The 20,443-nt window shown below is 40.5% G+C and overlaps 1 protein-coding gene and 1 pseudogene across 31 annotated transcripts in view; one reads left to right on the top strand and one right to left on the bottom strand.

The window, feature by feature from the left end:
* Hmbox1 (homeobox containing 1) overlaps positions 1–20,443 on the bottom strand; it is a 153,805-nt gene that overhangs the window by 115,824 nt on the left and 17,538 nt on the right.
* On the top strand, positions 15,178–15,440 carry Hmgn4-ps7 (high mobility group nucleosomal binding domain 4, pseudogene 7; annotated as a pseudogene).

The following is a 20,443-nucleotide window of genomic DNA, read 5'->3' on the forward strand; positions in this document are numbered from 1 at the left end:
GTGCCCAGTAGAATTTTCTTCTATCATCGTGTTACAGGGATCTGTACATGTAACTGTAGTCCTTACTGGAGCAGGAGCTCAAGAGCGAGGACCGTTTCCTACCCACTAGCCAGCCTCAATCCCTAGCAATGTGCCAACTTAAGGAGCAGTAAGCAGATCTTTGTTTAGTGCAGAAATTAAGTCTCACACCAATAAGATAGTCCAAAATTCTAATTTGGAAAGCACAAAGAGTCTGTAATACTAAAACTTAAAATATGCAACTGATCACCTTTTCAGACAATTAATAAGCATGTATTACTTACACATTAAAAGGTGAATAGTGTGTGTTCTTAGAACTAAGAATTTATATCTACATCTACACTACATTTAGACTCAAACTGTGTTAGGATTAGAGGCCCCGGTGTAGCTAGAACACTAAACTACAATTTAGAAACTTAACGGCTCCACACTGTGTAACCTATAATAGTCCCCGGAGTTCCCGACAGCAGGGGAACTGAAAGCCATGAGAGCAGAGCTCCTTCCACCGTGATCAGTAACTTTATAAGTCGCTGGTCTTTTATTTATTTACTTTTAAAGATTTATTTGTGTGTTTATTATATATACAGTTCTCCATGAATGTATGCCTGTATACCAGAAGAGGACACTAGGTCTCATTATAGATGGTTACAAGCCACCATGAGATTGCTGGGAATTGAACTCAGGACCTCTTGAAGAGTGGTCGTCAGCCCCAAGTTGCTAATCTTTTTCAGACGACTCTCTTCTGACCTAAAGCAGAATCTAATTCCGTGTGGCATACACTTGGAATATTCTGATGTTGCAATAGAACAGTCTACTCAGGGGTCAGTCTGTATCCATTGCTCACTCACTCATTTGAAGCCTCTACTTCATGAGCAGAATAAAATGACAATCATCAGAGCAAAACTTGTCACCCTGGACTGGTCAAAGATCCAAATGTCCTTTTCATTTTGTACTTCCCTCAATCCTGCAGTTTCTTAATGCTTAATCACCGAAATAATTAAAGTTAAAGAGTGAATCCATTAAGCTACAATAGGGTAAATCATAACTTCTTCAGACAGAACTGATAATAATGAGCAGACAATGTTTTCTAATCACCTCAGCTTATAAATGAAAAAACAATTCTAATGCAATATACACAGCACCCTTACTTCTTCCTAGATAAGCCACAGCATCTGTTGGGCAAAAACAAGGCCCTGCAACTGTAAATCTCTACCTTTTACAGGTAGAACCCAGATGCTATTCTCAAGAACGTCACCTTCAAAAGAATTCAGACGCCAGTTTCCGAGTCTTCATGGACAATAAAATCCTAAATTTAATCACAGCTGGCCTACTCACTTATCTACTAGGTGAGGTGGCTCATGCTTGTCACCCTAGCACTCAGAAGGCTAATCTAAGAGGTTATCGAGTTTGAGGCCAGCCTGGGCTACACTGGCAGATCCCGCTTCTAAGGGGAGCTTGGAATCACTAATTCTGGAAGTAATGTTGCTGAGTTTTATATCATGTGGCTCTCAGTGGCTTCAATGTGGATATTATCGCTGACAAGAAAGTTATCACAATTGCCTAGATTGCTTTTCACAGATTTAGAGGCCATTTTTTGCTGAAGCCAGTGACTCTTCAGTGGAGTGTGTGTGTGTGTGTGTGTGTGTGTGTGTGTGTGTGTGTGTGTGTGTAGCATGACCTTCTGATTTTCTGATTTTAGGAGACAAAAAACTCTATGTATCCACTAAAGAGAATAGTGATTGATTACTTCACATCCAATAATCTTTCTCCACATCTTAACTCATCCTTTTCTTTACTGATAAATAGCCCCAAACTCCATCTTCCCAGGAGATTGAGACTTGGGTTTCCCACCTCCATACTTGGCAATCTAGTAAGAAACATTTTTAAGTCTTTGTTCCACATTGATTTATTTATTTTGTTCATGGTGGCAGTGGGGAAAATACACTTATGCCATGATACACATGTGGAGGTCAGAGGGTAACTTTTGGAAGTCAGTTCTGTTCTTCAACCAAATGAGTCTTAGGGATTGTACCCCAGTCATGGTGATAGTGCCTTTACTGAGACATGTGGCCACAAAGGCATTTTGTAAAAAACAAAACTTGGTTCAGTGACATGTATTATGTGGTGAGCAAAACTGGTCTATCTGGTCATTAACACTAGTATCCAGAAACCTAATTCCCAGATTAATACTTACAATGACCTGCACAATACATAAAAGGAAAAAAAAATACAGACATTCAGACACTCAACCGGAGATTTTGCTGAGGTTAGAGTATTACAAATGTTTAGAATGAAGAAGCCTTCTCTGGCTGCATGAAGCAACAATTTCTGTTATTAATATATTTACTGAAATTTGCTGAGAAAAATTGTACAACAAGCTAACATTTGACATCCCTTTTACCTAAAAGTGTATGTTTTATGCCTCAAGTCCTGTAGGCCTTGTGTTGGTCATTTGAGCATTCAACAAACATTGACCACCTAAGGACAAGCAAAGCACTGGGGAGCATAGTCATGAAAATATACAAGTTCTACTCATATAGAACCTATATTCCTGCAGTGAAAGACACAAAAGGGTCAACATAGACTCCACATCATGGTAAGCACATAAGAGAAAAGGAAAGTGGGGAAAGAAGATAGGACTTGAGGGTTGTGGAACTGCATGCAGCCTTAAATAGGGTGCTGAGACACTCTCACTGAGGAAGTTAGACCTGACTGAAGACTAAACTAAGGGAGGGAGCAACCACGTAGATTAGGGATACAGGGCATTTCAAGATCTTGAGTCCAGAGTCAGCCTACTAGGTTCAGGGCTGACAAACACAAGGATACGTGTGAACAATTAGAACCTAGGCTAAGCAGGAGCCCCTCCTGGCAGCCTAAGATCCAAAGGAGCCTATAGTTTCTACTTGGAAGTACAAAATACTTCTTAGCTAAAAGAGAACTAATCATTTTCGTGGGTAACTCAGAAGGAAGCCTAGTATATACTGCTAAGGGTAGAATTTCTAATATCAACAGGTTAGCAAAGAACTTTCTTCTGTACATGCCCAGCACCTTAGAGAGCATCATCAGGGTCAACCTTAGACTAGTTTAAAGCACAACTGTCAATTTACTAGGTGAGTACTGAAGGCAGAGGACCAGGGAATTCAGCTCTCCATGCACTTCCAGAGGATGATGAGCTGGCCAGGTAAGATAGCACACACTCGTAATTGCAGTACTCAGAAGGCTGAGGCAAGAGGATCATGACCAGCCTAGCCTATATAATAGACCCTGTTTAAAAACAGAAAAGAGACAGGGAAGGGAAAAGCTTTGGAAAAAGATAACTTGAAATAAAGAAATCAGAAGAGACACCTCACAATGGCTTCAAGTCAAAATTAGGAGCGTTCCACAGGGCAGCTTCATTGTATTCACAGGACACTACAAGTACCCCATAGAGTGCTGACTCTACCTCCTACAGAGTCAGTGTACAGCTTCCTAGTTATGCAGCTGAGATGAGGGAGGAGAGTCTCAGTTAAGTCTACTGCTGTGAACAAACACCATGGCTAAGACAACTTGTAAAAGAAAGCATTTAATTTGTGGTTCACCATTCCAGAGGATAGTGGAATCCATGACCAGCATGGGAGGAAGCATGGCAGCAGATAGGCAGGCATGGTACTGGAGCAGTGGCTGAGAGCTTACATGTTCACACAACAATGGCTAGGCAAAGAGAGAGAGAGGCTAATTGGGCCTGCCATGGGCTTTTGAAACCTCCAAGTGACACACCTCCTCCAACAAGGCCACAACTCCTAATCCTTCCCAAACAGTTCTGCTAACTGGAGACCAAGCATGAGGAATGGATTGTGTACACAGTTAATTTCATGTGAACCTTCTCCCCGTTCTAATTGGTGAGATAAAGGCTCAAGCCTATTATTGGGCAGTGGAAGAAAAAGGTGGGGCTGGAGGTTTTAGAGAGTAGAGGAAGAAGGACAGAGAAGAGTTGTGGAAGGAAGATGGAGCAGAACCATGTGGCCTGGAAAAGCCCCAAGTAGCAAGGGATCTCATAGCTGGGAAACAGTTAGTGTAGTGATCAATCTGCCCAATCTAGGTGTACAGCTTATAAATATTATAACTGAGTTATGTGGTTTTTGCATGGGCTCATTAGGGTTGGAGATTTACTGCAACACAGAATGGTAAGATTTACATTGGCATTATCTGCTATAGTTTTCATGGATTCAAAACCCCTTCCTCTGAACTATTTCCTTCAGTTATCTACTGGTAAGCTCAAAAATTCTTGAATTTTATGACACTTATAAGCTAACACCATACAAATATAGTCTTTGTTTATTGTATGCAACTAGATATAATATGGACTCCCCAAAAACCTTTGTGCTATGAATTATAGATGGGAAGAATTCTTGAGGAATTTATTTTTATTGTTTATGTGTATGGATATTTGTGACTGAGTACCTGAAAAGGCCAAAAGAAGGCTTTGGATTCTGTGATTCTGGTGTTTAAGAAGGCTGTGAGCCACCTGATGTGGGTACTAAGAACCAAACACTGGACCTCTTGACTGAGCCCCCAGACTGAGCTCCTAACCACTGGGCCATCTCTGTAACTCCAGAAGAATTCTTTAACCTTTGGAATAATTTCCAGAATCAGATCAACATTAATTTCTTTTATATTACTTCTAACCAGCATAATAAATATGCTAAATATGCACCCCCTGGTCTTTATTTCTTATTTATGTTCATCTATAAATAAAAATATAAAACCACCTATTTACACAATGCTTAATAATATCTACTAGGGCTACACAACACTGGGGTCAACAGCCAATTACGGATCAGGAAGAAGCTCACGGGGGGGCCCTATCCATTCCTGCTAAACTACTGTATACTGATGGATTCTGAGGGAGAAGCTGTCACTGAAAGGTGAGCCAGCCAAACTCCACTAGATAATTCTACTCTGTATACACAGATGTCCTGGTTAAAGTCAGTGCTCACAAAACAAGAAGACTTGAAGTTGTAAGGAAGAGAAGGGGGAAAGAAAAGAGTGAGCAGAATATTTTATCCACATGTATAATCATCACAGAGGAGATTTTAAAACTAAAGAGAAAACTATGCAAACAAAGACTCTCCCATGAGGCAGCCATGGTGGCTTACAACTCTATCTCTGTACTCAGGAGGCTGAGGTAGTAGGATACTACGAATTCTTGGCTACCTGGCGCTACAGAATGAGCCCCTACCTCTAAGATTATCTTCTGTGGATATAATATGATGTTATAAACTTTAAATATCAGTGAATTTACCTTATTTATATCTTATTAAATTTATTTCATAAAATAGAATGGAATGCCCTCCATGAAGGTCCAAGAGAATGATGCATTCTTAATCCTGCTCGCACTCATGTGAGCTGCTAGTAGACTCCCAAACACTGCTTCCAAAGGAATAATGACAGGTCACTATTTTAAACTGAAACTCACAGCTAGGAACGCACACTCTGTATACGGCGAACTAGCACAGACTGCTTGTATGTGTGAAACCAAATATCGCCAATTACTCCCCATTGCAGGTTCCTTTAACTGTTATCCCTTTCAATGCTACTATTTAAGACACTCTTTTCTCTCCAGCTAACTGCTTTCTCACTTTTGTCTTATTCTTGTATATAGCTACGACCTCCACAAAACACATATCTGAGGGCCAAGACAGGGTCAAAGAAGTTCCGTACCCACCAAAGGTAGCTCCCTTCAAACTAAATTGTCACAAATACTTTTGTGTGTGCACATGAGTGTACAGATGCCACTAGAGGCCACATGTTGGCTTTGGGTGTCATCGTCCATCACTTGGGGCCTTATCATTTTTTGAGGCAGTCTCTCACTGATCTTATCTCACTGATTCAGCCAGTCAGCAAAGCCTAGGGATAGTTTGTCTCCACCTTCCCAAGGCTGGAATTAGATGTGCACCACCATTCCTGCATTTTCAATGTGCATGCTGGGAATCGAATTCAGATCCTCAGGTTTACAGGGCAAGCACTTTACCAACTGAGCCATCTTCCTAGGCTCCTAAATTGTTAATTTTGTTTTTTGAGGGTATAGTTGAGTCAATCTTTGGTTGTACACTGGTTTATTTGGGTTTTTGGTTGGTTGGTTGGGTTTTTTTTTTTTCTTTTTTTTTTTTTTGGGCGGGGGCGGGGGTTGGAGACAGGTTTTCTCTGTGTAGCCCTGGCTGTCCTGAAACTCACTCTGTAGACCAGGCTGGCTTTGAACTTCGCCTCTCAAGTGCTGGGCTTAAAGGCACATACCACCACTGCCACATTCTAATGCACACTGTTTAACCTACACAGTATCTACAATTTTGAGACTGTACATATATATCAGTGTTTTTAATAGAATCAAGATCTACATTCATCAACATACATTGTTAATATCTCGTGGAACCCTGAGTTCAAGGCATGCTTCTCTGAGTCACTGCAGGCAGGTAACTGCAGTCACTCAACTCTGCAGACACTGAATAAATGCCACTGCCGACCAGCGAGCTTAACTCACTCAGTGATTTGTCTCATGGCAGAAAATTATTCATATTGTCCTGTTTCAAGAAAACTGGCACCATGACTTATAGCATGCTAAACATACTGTCTTTTCATGTTAATTATTTTAGTTAAGAGCACTCTGAAGGCGGCACTTCAAGAAGGGCACTTTCATGAGAGCAGGAGATAGAACTCCCATGAGAGACCCTCCCCTCCCCCACTCTCCGCCACCAATACCGGAGGAAGGAAGACATTCTTATCAGGAGTCCAGGATGGAAGAAATCTACACAAACAAACCCTGTTCAACTAACCTTATCTGCTTAGTCACTCTTCCAAGATTAGCTGCCCTGATTGAAAGCTTTTCATTTGTCTAAGACAGCTTTTGGTCCTAATGGCTTCTTGGGGCCCTCATTTTTCTTGGGGTAGGGGTGGGGGGGTCCCATAGGGGAAAAAAGATCACCAAATAAAATGTGTATGCTTTTCTCTCAGTAACGTGTTACTTTAGTTCTAAGGCTTGAAGAGGATGGAGGATATATTTATCTCCCCTACGCTGTGAGAGAAAACCGTCTCCATTTTTCTCTTATCCCTGACTTATTTTCTGTTCCACAGGCATTACTGGAGCAGTCATCAAATACAACCAGATGCTGACAAAGCTAGTTCACCAAAAAGGCAAGTCCAGAGTACACACCAAGGACTAAGAACACACACAGCAACAGCAAATAACCCCTGCAGTTATTCAGTAAAAAAGGGTGGTGGCACCCAAATGATAATTAATGCTTATAACTTTCTACCTAGCAACTCCCGTTCTGGAGATTAACCCAAGAATATAGTTCATACAGGGCAAGGTAACTTCAATTCAAGGTTATTCTTTGCAGCACAAAAGATCAGAAATAATCTACATTGCCACTATAAGATGACTATAAGTTATGGTATAACCACACCATACAGCCATAAAAACTAAGGAAACTCCTTACATCTTATTATGAAATAGATTCCAATTGAAAAGAACAAGAAAGAACAAAGTGTTTTTGTCAGCTGTAGAGGAGGAAGAGATTTAAAAAAAAATGCTCACATAGTCTTGTTTCTATACACACACCAAATACTTCTGGAAAGGTATTGAAGACACCAGTAATCCTTGAGGAGAACAGCTGAATGTAGTAAGGAGACTTCAAAGGCTTCCATTTTTCTACCTTATACATTTCCCAGTTGGAGAGGAATATGAAAAGCTGGCAGAGTTCATTCCAAGTAAAAGTAAGAATTCTCCACTGGAGACAACAGATAGAACCAAAAGATAAAGTGCTTAGCTAGCATTCACCAGGTTCTGGGTTCAAGCCTAAGTACTCCATCCACATCAATAGCATTTGGCTTTGGAGTTCAACGTGCTGGTTCAGCAGGAACCTAGGGGTAGAGTGGGGGATCAGGAAACAAGACAATGAAAGAATTGACATCCTTTGCCATCTGGCTCTTTGAACTGGCTGTGAGGTCTGAAGAAATAAAAGGATAGATCTGAAAGATAAAGGGTATTTTCAAGATATGGGCAGACGGAAACTGGGCAGGAAGGACTCCCCAAATCCACCCTGGGCTTCTGGTGCTAAAGGCTGAAGCTCTGAACATACATTCCCAGCATGGCATGTCTGTCCCTCACAGGGAACACAAATGCAGAGACAGTGAGGAGGTACCACAATGGAACAGCATAAAAAAAGGCTATAAGCACAAACTCTACTTCATGGCTGTATGTGGTGGCACACACCTTTAATTCCAGCATTTGGGAGGCAGAGGCAGGTAGAAGTCTGAGTTCAAGGCCAGCCTGTTGTACAGAGCAAGTTCCAGCATAGCCAGGCTATATAGAGAAACCCTGTCTCAAAACCACAAACAGCAGCAGCAAAAAACTCTTTACTTCTGTCCTCAAATGTATGTAAGATTCCACTCAGGGGGTCCTCAATAGCCTTCTCAGGCTCCAAAAGCGTGGCTGCTGTGCAAGCAGGAAGTAACAGTTACATTCCATCTCCCCCAGGTCCTGAAGCCAGACACATTTTCACTACAAATCTCTAAACATGAGATACCAGGAGCAAAGAAACAAACCAGCACTCCAGAAAGAAAGCCAAAAGGAATGTCAGGGTGTTTTAAAAAGTAGCCTACTGCTCACCACACGGGAAGTGGGAGGAACCGTGAGGGCAAGCAAAGAGGTCACTAAGCTCCTCTGGGATCCACACTTACTCTACAGAGTACAGTCCTTCAACCACTTTAAAAAGCCATCAAGGGGGCTGGGGATTTAGCTCAGTGGTAGAGCGCTTACCTAGGAAGTGCAAGGCCCTGGGTTCGGTCCTCCGAAAAAAAGAACCAAAAAAAAAAAAAAAAAAAAAAAAAAAGCCATCAAGCAATGGTGTGTGTTCTTGATACTATGGCACTGTGTACCCCTGCATTCTAGATTGTTCACATTAAAAAGAAAGACAACTAGAAGAATGGGAAAAGAGAGCTGGGGAACACACGGGGAACATAAGCACATCCTTGTAACATATTGGCAGTAAATTACTGAATAGTCAAATACAGAATTGCTTTCATTTTTAAAAGTTTAAGACATATTGCCCTGTTCTAAAAATATAACAAAGTATTTATCTTAATTCAATGTACTATCTTCCTTTTTCAATTTTATCCGGAATTAAAAAATATATATATATTCCATGTATGCCCTATAGCACAAAGATAATAGTTTTAAATATACAGATGAGTCATTTTTAAGAGATGAAGTTTACACTAAAACCATAATACTTGCTAAACCATAAAAACCCAGAGAAACCAAAGGCCATTGTTAGGTAATTTGGATTCATATGTGAAGATGAATGATATTGCCAGGAAGAGGTGTTTCTAAGATTAGCAAGGAGTCACTTCAGAGGCTCTGGAGATGAAACTCCATTTGATATAAATCTGTGGCTTAACAGAAATGAAACCAGCATTACTTGTTTACTATACCCTGTTTTTCTTCCACCTACCTCAGGAGCTATGGAGTATAATTTTATGTTTGATACTTACCTCTACATTTTTCATACACCTTCATGTATGCGTTTGATGTTCAAATGCCCCCACAATGTAGGTAAGGCAGGTTTTACAAACACTTAAACACAGGAAAATTTTAATTTTAAACAAAGCAAAATAATGTGTCACCAGAGACATTTTATCCAACTTCTAGTTCTCCAAACAACAACTTCTATTTTCACAGAAAATACCTTTCCTGCCCATTTACCTTCATTTCACTAAAGCCAAGCAGCTGTGCTTTGTCTCAAGTTATTAGCAGAGTTCATACTCCATCAATTTCATATTCCAGACAACAGACTTTGATATCTATTTTTCATTGCAGTGGTTGGGAAATGAAGGTTGGGAAGTGTTGAAATATGGCTATGTACAAATCAACCTGCCACATCTGACTTTGTTGGCAAAACAGAAAATGATGTCTATACCTCTAACCCAATAGGACAAGCACAGATCTAACTAAGGAAAGCTTTATAATACCAGACTTCTGTAACATTAAGATAGTGTGGGAATGATATTCTAGAAACAAATGCCGTGTACAAGGGCTACAGTAAGACAAAGTATTTACAGCAAGGGGTATCATTTCATTCTCTTGTCATTTCTTTACAGTAGCTTCTTTGTCAATCCATTAACAAAATCCATTAACAAAGGTCACCAGCTTGGCGAATTCTTCCTTTATTCCCTAAAAGTTATAAAACTTCCTGAGTGAGATAACCTGACGACTTGTGAATGGAGTTAGCAGACCCCTTAGTTTCCTGAACTGTCTGGGTGAACTAGGAGGCAACTGGTAAAATAAAGCAGGAGTCACTTAGACCTGAACACATGACACAGGAAACTCATTAAAACAAACAGCCTTTCCCCAGCCTTGGTGGTCAGCATGCAGTAAATTGTGATCTCTAGGCCAACTCCCGCTCTCTTTCAATTCTCTTTCAGTTTGCATGTCCTTTCCTGCAGTGGTGGCTCTTTTGCACAAGATATCCCACTTACCTTGGCTTGATAATTCTTTTCTTTCTTTATGTGATACCTAGCCTTCAGACCTGGACTTTATCATTTCCCAAGGGACCCCTTTCCTGCCAATCTGACAATGCTAACTCTCTACATTCTAAGTTCTCAAAGCACCTGGCAGTAGCCCACCATGGTGCACTGGAGTGTAGCTTTGCATCTGTATGACTATTTAAGTAATAATCCTCACTACACTGGAAGCTTCAGGAAGGTAGAAACCACACATGTCTCTGTTCTCTATTATGTTCCTTTTACCCAGGAGAGTTTCTGGAACATGGCTGTTACTTAATAAATAGCGAGCGAGGAGATGAATAATGATCTACGAATATTTCAACAAGCATTGAGCCAGGAGTTCCAGATCATTGGAGTCTACCTCTGCCTTATTATTTTGCTTTTAATTTTCCTGTGTTTAAGTGTTTACAAAAACCAGCTTACCTACATTGTGGGGCATTTGAACATCAAATGAATAGACAGGTGTATATGAAAATTGTGCAGGTAAATGTCAAACACAAACACTGCATGGCTATTGAGATCGGTGAAAGGAGGCAAAGGTACACTAAGTGAGTTGTGCTGCTGTCACTTCTGATAAGCCACAGTTTTATATCAATGTGAGGCTCACCCCCAGAGCTGTTGTTTCTAGCTTTGTGGTTCACTGATCTATATAGAAAAGATCCTTGGGCTGGAGAGCGCTCAACAGGAGAGAGCACTTGCTGTTACTCCAGAGGATCTGGGCTGAGTTCCCAGCACCTCATGGTAGCTGGCACTGCTTACTGTGACTTCAGTCCAGGGGATAAAACTCCCTCTTCTAACCCCCAAAAGCACCAGGCATGCATGTGCACATACATGCACACAGGCAAACACTCACATAAGCTGAAATAAATATATACTGTAGAAAATCTAAATATGTAATACATGGCTGAGTCTCTGGTTATCTAAATATTGAAAATATTCATTTTTTTTTCCTCTGTGACAAGATGAGTGGGTCTGTGAAGCCACAGGGTTTTTCTCACTTAATATAAAATTATTCTCTTTACAGATCGAAAGACCTAAGAATTTCTTGAGAAAAATGTAACTATCTTTCTTTTCTCATAGTGGATACTTACCACTTTATAAATTGTAGAATATTATTAAAACTCAAAAAGTAGAGGAAGTTCTCAGGCCAAAAAAAAAAAAATCACTAATGATTGATTAGTTTGAGTTTTGGTTCAGTTACATAACATATAATATATCCTTAAAATGTCATAATATTAACCTTTACAATAACAAATAATTACCACTTACTGTACCTGCATTTCAACTTTCAATTGTTCATAAAAGTAGCACTGGTAAAAGGCCTAGCTTGGCATACACCAGAGAGTGCATGCAATGATAGTGTGTTGGGTTTTTCCTTAAAGAGAGCCTGAAAATGATTTGGCTACACCTACTTCTGATTCCCATGGTTATCAAGAATCCGAAGGTTAAATTGGAATTCATACATCTATTTAAAGAGTAAAAAATATTTTAGACTCTCCTTAAGATAGAATTAGTTTGTTTTCTGAAAAGGAGCAACGATGAAGGATCAACCATGTATAAATGATTAACTAATGAGAATACACTAACAACAGTAACACTTAGTACACTATTGGTGTCTGTTTCTTCACTTGACTGTCATAGTGATTCTACTGTACAATGTTAATATTTCTATCTCACAACAGAAGAAAACTGAGGCTTAAAGGACATTAAAAACAAATGAAAAAATGCCTCAGTAATTTAACAGTATCTTTCACAAGTATCTTCTAACAGGAGTTAGAACTGCATACAAGAGGCTCTTGAGTTAAGCTCCCAGCACTGGCCATTCTACACTCTACTGGAGACACATCACAAAATAAAGCTATAAACCATACCTATCTCAACACACACATCATTTGTAATATGACCCTATTGTTACTCAATCACGCTTTTAGAAGAAAAGGCTTTGATTAAATAAAACTTATCAACTCTTTTTACTGTCCAGCCCTTTGGCTTCATGGTGAATTCTCCCAAGCATTTAAGTTAGAAATAATGCCAATTCATATAAGCTATTTCAGAAAACAGAAGGCAAGCATGCATTTCAACTCAACAGACATGGCTAGTATCACTGTAACATCAAGTCAAATACGTTAAGGGCAAAGCGATCCATGTGTGAGTATCCCTTGGGAACATGTGCAGAGAACCTTAATAAAATACTAGGAAATGATAAAACTTAAGTCCAACAAAACAAAAGATTCCTGCAATCCTGACTAACGTTAATGATAGTGTGAGACGGCTTAACTCTCCAAAGCCCTTAAAGTGCTTTACCATATTAACACCTACGACCATTTCAATAAATCCAAAAACAAACCTTCAATTCACGATCTTAAAACAATGACAAAACTCAGCCAAATAATGCATGAAAAATAACTTCTTTAAAATAATAAAGTATTTACAAAACACCTAATATTTGATTACAGTTATGACAGAAGACTGAAAGCTCTCTCATTTGGATCTCTACAACTCCAGTGTCTGCTAGAGCTTCTGGGCAGTGCAGTGAGGAGGAAAGTAAAAGTCTTAGGAAACAGAGCTTACCAGCAGGTCTCCAGGACAGCCACCGTATTTTCATCTATACCTCAGTTCATGTCAAGTCCCTACTTAAAGTCACATAGTGGCTTCCACTGCACACAGAATAAAATGCAATCCCTTCCTAAGGGACATTCACACTCTCTTGTAAGATTTGGCTTCTATTCTTCACTCACTGTGGCCTAGGCTCAGGCAGCTTGTTTCTCAAGGTCATTCCCCTTTCTTTCCTTCCTTCTTTCTTTTCTTTCTTTTTTTTTCTTTTTTTTTTTTTTGAGACACTGCAGTCTGCTTCTCACAGCCAGTTTGTAGTTCGTTGTTGTTACTCGAGTGCTAAGTGGCACACACTTGAAATGGTCTATTAAATAACCGTTATAACTTATTCTACTTATTACTGCTATCAAATTAGTTTCTTCCTTAGGCTGAAGAGTTGGCTTAGCACTTGAGGGCCAGCACTACTCTCATGGAGGACCTGAGTTCAATTCCCAGCACCCTTATCAGGTGGCTCATCAGGACCTGTAATTCCAGCTCCAGAAATTCTGACACCTCTAGCTTCTAAGGTTACCTGCATTCCCTGCAATCATGTGCACAACCCCACCCCCCACCCCACCCCCACAATTTAAAAATAAATCCAGTTTAAAAATGTAGCTTCTTGTTTCCTAAAGCATTTTAGCTAAACAACAGAATCACTGTCACATGTGCTGAAACACTCATTCAAGCATTTCAGTACTTTAAGGTAGCCATTCACATGAGCACTGAGAAGCGTCTATAAATGTGGGTGAAATAGAGGCAGGCCCATAGTTCTGGTGGGGTATACAGGAAAAAAGGGAATGTGAGGCAGATTCTTAGATGCAGCTTAACATTTCCCATTACTACCCTTTCAGCCGTCAACCCCAAACTGCTTGGTTACAATGGCCCAGAAGAGCAGTTGGAACTTGTAGCTGTTAACAAGGAGTGAGACTTTAAACCACCTACAGACCTTAAGGATAAATTGATGACAGTAAGTATTAATACAGTGAGCTATTCCTTCCTGGCCTAAAACTAACAAAAGCTAAAAAGATTCACTTGCAGTAATAAATACGGTTTGCTCTCTCCTCAAACACCTGCTCAGAGTTCTGGCTCCCACAGAACAGCCTTTGACTACAAACCTAGGAGCAGTCATGTCCTCTGCTCCCCTTTTTCACTCAATATCCATTCTAATAAACATTACATTCAGCCAAGACTCAGGCCAGTTCCCTGTTCTTGCCTTCATCAGCCTTCCTTGCTATTCTCTCAAAATGGACTTTATTTTCTGGCTATCGTTTAATTTAAAAATTACTCAGTAGCTCTCTCCTGTAATCTGTTTCATATTCTGTCTGGAAGGTGCCCCAGGGAAGGTGTTCCTAATCTCAGGTTGCCTCACCCCAGTACCTGGGCGATTTCCCAGTTCTCTAGTGACAGATGCTGTTACATGACAGGGCGCAGAAAACCTAGAGATTACTATGGCTTCTTGGTTTGACTTCCGATTGACAGCTGCTCTGTTCTGGGGTCCTTTATGTCAACTCTGATTTGACACTATGAATCCTAAGTGCTCCAGGATTATTGAACATACACAAATACAAGATAAATAAAGGATGAAAATCAGGGCTAGAGCATGGCTCGGTGGTAGAGTGCTTGCCCTGTGATCAATCTTTACTGTGCACACAGGAGTATTAAATAGTGCGCGCACACACACGCGCACACACACACGCGCGCGCACACACAAACACACACACACACACACACACACACACACACAGAGGTATACATACACTTGTGGCCCAAGCCACCCATGAGGCCAAAACAGGAAGATCACTGAGCCTAGGAATTCAAAACAAGCCTGGGTGACATTTCAAAAACAAGCAATCAACTATTTCAGGAAGAAAAGGCTGAATACCAAATGGTTCCATAACACGAGTCACAACTGTTTCATGGATGAGAACAATCCTCCAAGACTCAAAAAGACCATGGAGGTAGAAGCATCGAGGTTGACCCCCAAACAGAACAAACCAGTGCACCGCTGTATCCCCCAGATCGGTGCCGATGTCCCCTGCCACACCCAAAAGAAAGGCTGAAGGGGACGCTAAAGGAGACCAAGCCAAGGTGAAGGACGAGCCACAGAGGAGCTCTGCAAGGTTTGTCTGCTAAACCTGCTCCTCCAAAGCCAGAGCCCAGGCCTAAATCGGCCCTGCAAAGAAGGGAGAGAAGGTTCCAAGGGGAAGAAGGGGAAAGCAAATGATGATAAGGATGTGAAGGCCAACACACACCAGGCACAGGAGGCTGAAGGTGCTGGAGATGCCAAGTGACACGTGTGCATTTTTGATAACTGTGTACTTCTGGTGCCTGTACAGTTGGAGATACTATTTTTTATCAAGATTTATAAAAACGCTGAATTTTGTTTTACTTTCTTTTAAGCTATACTGTTAGCACACAGAACATTTCATTGTTGGGGCGCGGATAGGGGATCTTGTGTCACTAACAAAATATCTCCCAAGCTGAATTGATGATGAAAAACATCTTTCCTTGACAATTTTAAAAGGCTCTCATTGGTTCCCAGGAGAGATGTCCTCGTGTTGACATAGGTGGCCACCATGGCATAACATGCTTTGTGGTCTGGGAAAACTCTATATTCATTTTTATATCCTCTTCCCCCTGTACCATCAACATAGACTTAATTCCCTTAAAACCAGAGACCTGTTAGAACCTGATCCCCAAAATTGGTTTTCCAGTCTATTGGGCGGTGTGGACTTGGCAGTGACTTCATCAAGTGTTTCAGAAGAGTGCTGGTTTCTTTTATAAAAGATTGTGCATCTTCAGATCGATGATTCTGCCATGTTCAGTTCCTGTCAGGGTTCGCCTGTGAGTGGTTGTCAAACAACAACCTTAATGTGAAATGTCAACCCTCACTTTAAGCTACTTCCCCCTTTTCAAAGCATTGAATGAAGATTTCATTGGGTTTTATAGTGGCTTTCTGATGTTGGTAGTCTATAAGAAAGTTCTTGTATATTGTTGATCGTTTGCCCATGTTCTACCTGGAATACCACGATTGTTTAAAAAAATTATCCTTAATAAAGCTGGTTACGGTTAGGTTTGGGAGGAAAAAAAAACCATAAAGTTAGGTAAGGAGAGGGGAGCAGAGCAGTGTACCAAAGAAGCTAAGGAAGGAGAAACCAAAAACTATCACAAGAATAAGCTAGGTGAGTTTGACTGAAAGCTAAGGCTGGCATAGGGAACAGTAGGGGAAAGGATGAATTTTTGATAGCAGTATGAGTGCTTGGTACCTGTGGATTATTACATTCACATGGTCTTACTTTCTCAATGAAACCACCTTGGGAGAAAGGATGTGAGAGAAAGCCCTGTGTGGCAGCAGTTTCTAAGACAGGCCGTTCTGTCACTAAGGGATGAGGAAGGTACTAGCAGGAAGACTTGTTAGGAACTTTCAACCAAAGCTAATAAGAGTCCCAGTCAAAATGGTGTAAGGCACCACATGCTTACACACACTCATTAAATCTTAACATAATTTAGCCATGTACTAACATGTAGCAGCTGCATCTTTCCTATTATACTAGTGAGAGAGTTACAGGATAAATGTCAAGGAGTTCCAATTAACATGTTTTTGCTCATATTCAAGAATAACAATAAGATGGACTCAAATCAGTCTCCTCCTTGGAGAAAGGCTCAAGAGCTCCCTACTGATGAGCCACTGGTAGTTGATCGATTCTAGAGATAAGAGTCCGTTTGTTTGACCGAGTGACCCTGGTAGGGTGACAAGGCTCTAGAAAATGGCTCCACACTCATGAGTATGGGTAGAACGGATTGAACTTGGTGGATTATTTTTCAAAAACAGAGAGAAGAAATGAAGTTAGGATGAGGTAGGAAATCAGGGTGCACCAGAGAGGAGTTAGGGAGGGGAACGAGGGGAGAATATGATGAAAATGCAGTGTAGTTGTGTATGAAATTCTCACCTCTATAACCCTAATACCTGCAGAGTCAACAGGCACATTCCTGGAACATGATGATCAACCAGTGGGGCACAACCGGTGAACTCCAGGTTCAGTAAAAGATCCTGTCCCAATAATATAGAGAGTGACAGAGGAGGTCACCTGATGTCAACCTTTGACCTTCACACACACATCTCAAAACCAAGATGAAATGGACCTTCTCCTTGAATACATAAACTACCAAAAATAAAAAATCCCAAAAAAAACTATATAGGTCAGTACCTATTTAAGTTGAGTTTGCACTTAAAAAAATATGCCAAAAACAACAACAAAAAATGCTTAGGAAGGATGACTTCACTGTCAACTTGACTAACCATTCCAGGAGAAAAACAATGACAGTTTTTCTCAATTTATTTCAGAATCTGAACTAGGAAAAAAAAAATTCCCCAAATCGTTTCACAGGTAGAAAATTATCCTAATGTAGAAGTTAGAAAATTAAGTAACAGGGTAAGAGAAATGCACACTATTATCCTCGTGAAGACAAATGAAAAGGATTTTTAGCAGTACGTGAACAAATTGCTACACCATAGAAGGTGTGTGTGGTACTAACAACCAATACAAATCACCATCACAATAGTAATGATGACACAGCACCTGAAGAGGCCGTCCAAAGCTAGAGTGAACTAGAACGAGAACATCCTGTCACTAATGCGGCTGACATATTTAATCAGGAAAGGTACAACATTTTCCTCAACACTGAAACAAGACAGGGTCTGTGGCTCTAACAGCTCGTCAGCATCATCACACCCAAAGTCTTAGTCAATATATAACGGAAAAACATAAAGTATTATTCACAGATGACTATATTAAAAAGACTCAAAGTTTCTATGTAAAGAGAGAAAGAGACGGAGACAAGAGAGAGAGAGAGGGAGAGAGAGAGAGAGAGAGAGAGAGAGAGAGAGAGAGAGAGAGAGAACCCAAGTCTTTGAGTGTATGAATTCCGCAAATCTGCTAGAAATGAGGACAACATAGAAAAATCAACTACATTTTTAGGAATGATCTAGAATCTAATGAATTTGCTTGTTTTTCTTCCTTTTTTAAAAAAGAATCATTTTATCTATTTTATGTATACACGAGTACACTATAGCTGTCCTCAGACACACCAGAAGAGGGCATCAGATCCCATTACAGATGGTTGTGAGCCACCATGTGATTACTGGGAATTGAACTCAGGACCTCTGGAAGAGCAGCCAGTGCTCTTAACCACTGAGCCATCTTTCCAGCCCCACTTCTTTTTTCCTAAACACTTACCATTTACAGAGCTGGAGAGGTAGTTCCAGGTTAAAGAGCACTTGTTGCACTTACAGAAGACCCAGGTTCAGTTCCCAGCATCCACATATTGGCTTACCACCAGCTCCAAACAGTCCAAGCTGACCAACTCAGGCACCATGAATGTGGTACACATACACACAGGCAAAATGTTCATATAGATAAAACAGAATCAATCTTTTTAAAACTTAAGTATCATTCACAATAGCACCAAGCCATAAAATACTGATGTAAATCTAAGACAGAGATCCAGATCTGCACAGCAATGAATGAAAACCTTAAGAGGGGAGAGATCAAGGAACCTGTAAGCGAGCAATGCAGCCAGGAAGCTGACTTACTAGGATGCATCCACTGCTAACTACTGAGGGCCAGTGAGAATCCCTCAAGGGCTGATGACACACATTAGCAAGCTGATTCTAAGCCATGTGTGGCTACACCAAGGAAGACCACCATGAGTCTGTCAAAGGTGTCAAGGCAACACAAGGTAGATGGGACGGCCTTCTCAACATCTGAGGAGAGAACTCAAGACATCCATGTGTAAGAACTGCAACCCGAAGGAATATTTCAAGCTTTTATTAAAGCAACAAGAACAATAAAAGCCCTGACTCAGCTGGGTGGTGGTGGCTCACACCATTAATACCAGCACTTGGGAGGCAGATACAGGTGGATCTCTGTAAATGCAAGGCCAGCCCAGGCTACACTAAGCAAGTTCCAGAACAGGTAGCATTACACAGAGAAACGCTGTCTCAAAAAACCAAAACCAAAACAAACAAAAAACCCATAAACTAATTTAAAAAACATCACAGACCTAAATATGTGTGTTCTTCTCCCACAGTGGGTCTGACTACACCACATCCCCCATAGCATTTCATCCACAAGGCCCCCAAACTGACTCCTGATGCCACTGCCCGCGGTGGCTCCACTCAGGAGGAGCCATGCAAAGTGCCTGCCGCTGTGCTTTGAGAATGTACTCAAGAAAAAGGAATGTGTTCTCAAGGTAAAATACCAATTCTGAAGACTTAATGTAAGAAAGGAATATAAAACGAATCCCTAGTCATTTTTACACCAAGAACATGTTGAAATAGTAATGTGCTGGGCAGCTGAGTTAAATAGAAGACATTAAATTTAATTTCAAATGTTTCTTTTTATTTGCTGAAATGTAGTTATTATAACATTTAAATCTAAAATGTTGCCTTCGTTATATTTCCTTTAAAAATGTTTCAAAATTTTACTTTCTGTTCAGGAGGAACTGTCTGCTTGCATGTCTGGGTCACCTGTGCGCTCGATGCCCATGGAGGTCTGCAAAGGGCAACAGATGCCCTGAAACTGGAGCTATATCCATATGGCTGTGAGCCACTATGTGGGTTCTGGGAATTGAACCTGGGTCCATCGAGAAGAGCAACCAGTGCTCTTAACCCCTCAGCCATCTCTCCAGCCCCTTCCACTCTCTTTGTGTTAGACAGAGCTGCTATAGGATGTTAAGAATGCTAGTCATAGCAATATAAGCAAAACACAACAACAAATAAGATTTCAGAGGACATGTTAGTGTCACTAGGTCAGCTGTCACCATAGCTTTTCCTGCCCTGGATTTTTCTGCTGCTTTAAAATAAATAAATTTATAAAGTTATTTTCCAAAGAATTTGTGATTTTTTAACTGAAAGTATCCTAACTCATACTCTACTCTAGCAGCACTTGTGATGCTATCTTTGAAAAAAATAAAAATATATTCAGCAGAATTCTCATTGTCATTCTTTTACTTTCTTTATGCATGTGTACAACACACTAGTTTTTATAAACTATTTCATTCCTGTATTACACAGAAAATACACATATAACACTGTACTCAAATAAAGTAGATACATTTTAATAAGGGTGGTTCTCACTGAAATAATAAAGAATAAATACATTTTGCTGTCCTGAAATCAGATATTCACTTATTAACTTGACTGCTGCTGAGGCCTTACTTTAGCTGAGATGTGGAAGGTGTTTCACTGTGTGTCACAGCCGCCTGTGGTGCTGGTTCATGGCTGCTATGCTAA

This window comes from Rattus norvegicus, chromosome 15 (assembly GCF_021556685.1).
Source record: "Rattus norvegicus strain SHRSP/BbbUtx chromosome 15, alternate assembly SHRSP_T2T, whole genome shotgun sequence".
Lineage (NCBI taxonomy): Eukaryota > Metazoa > Chordata > Mammalia > Rodentia > Muridae > Rattus > Rattus norvegicus.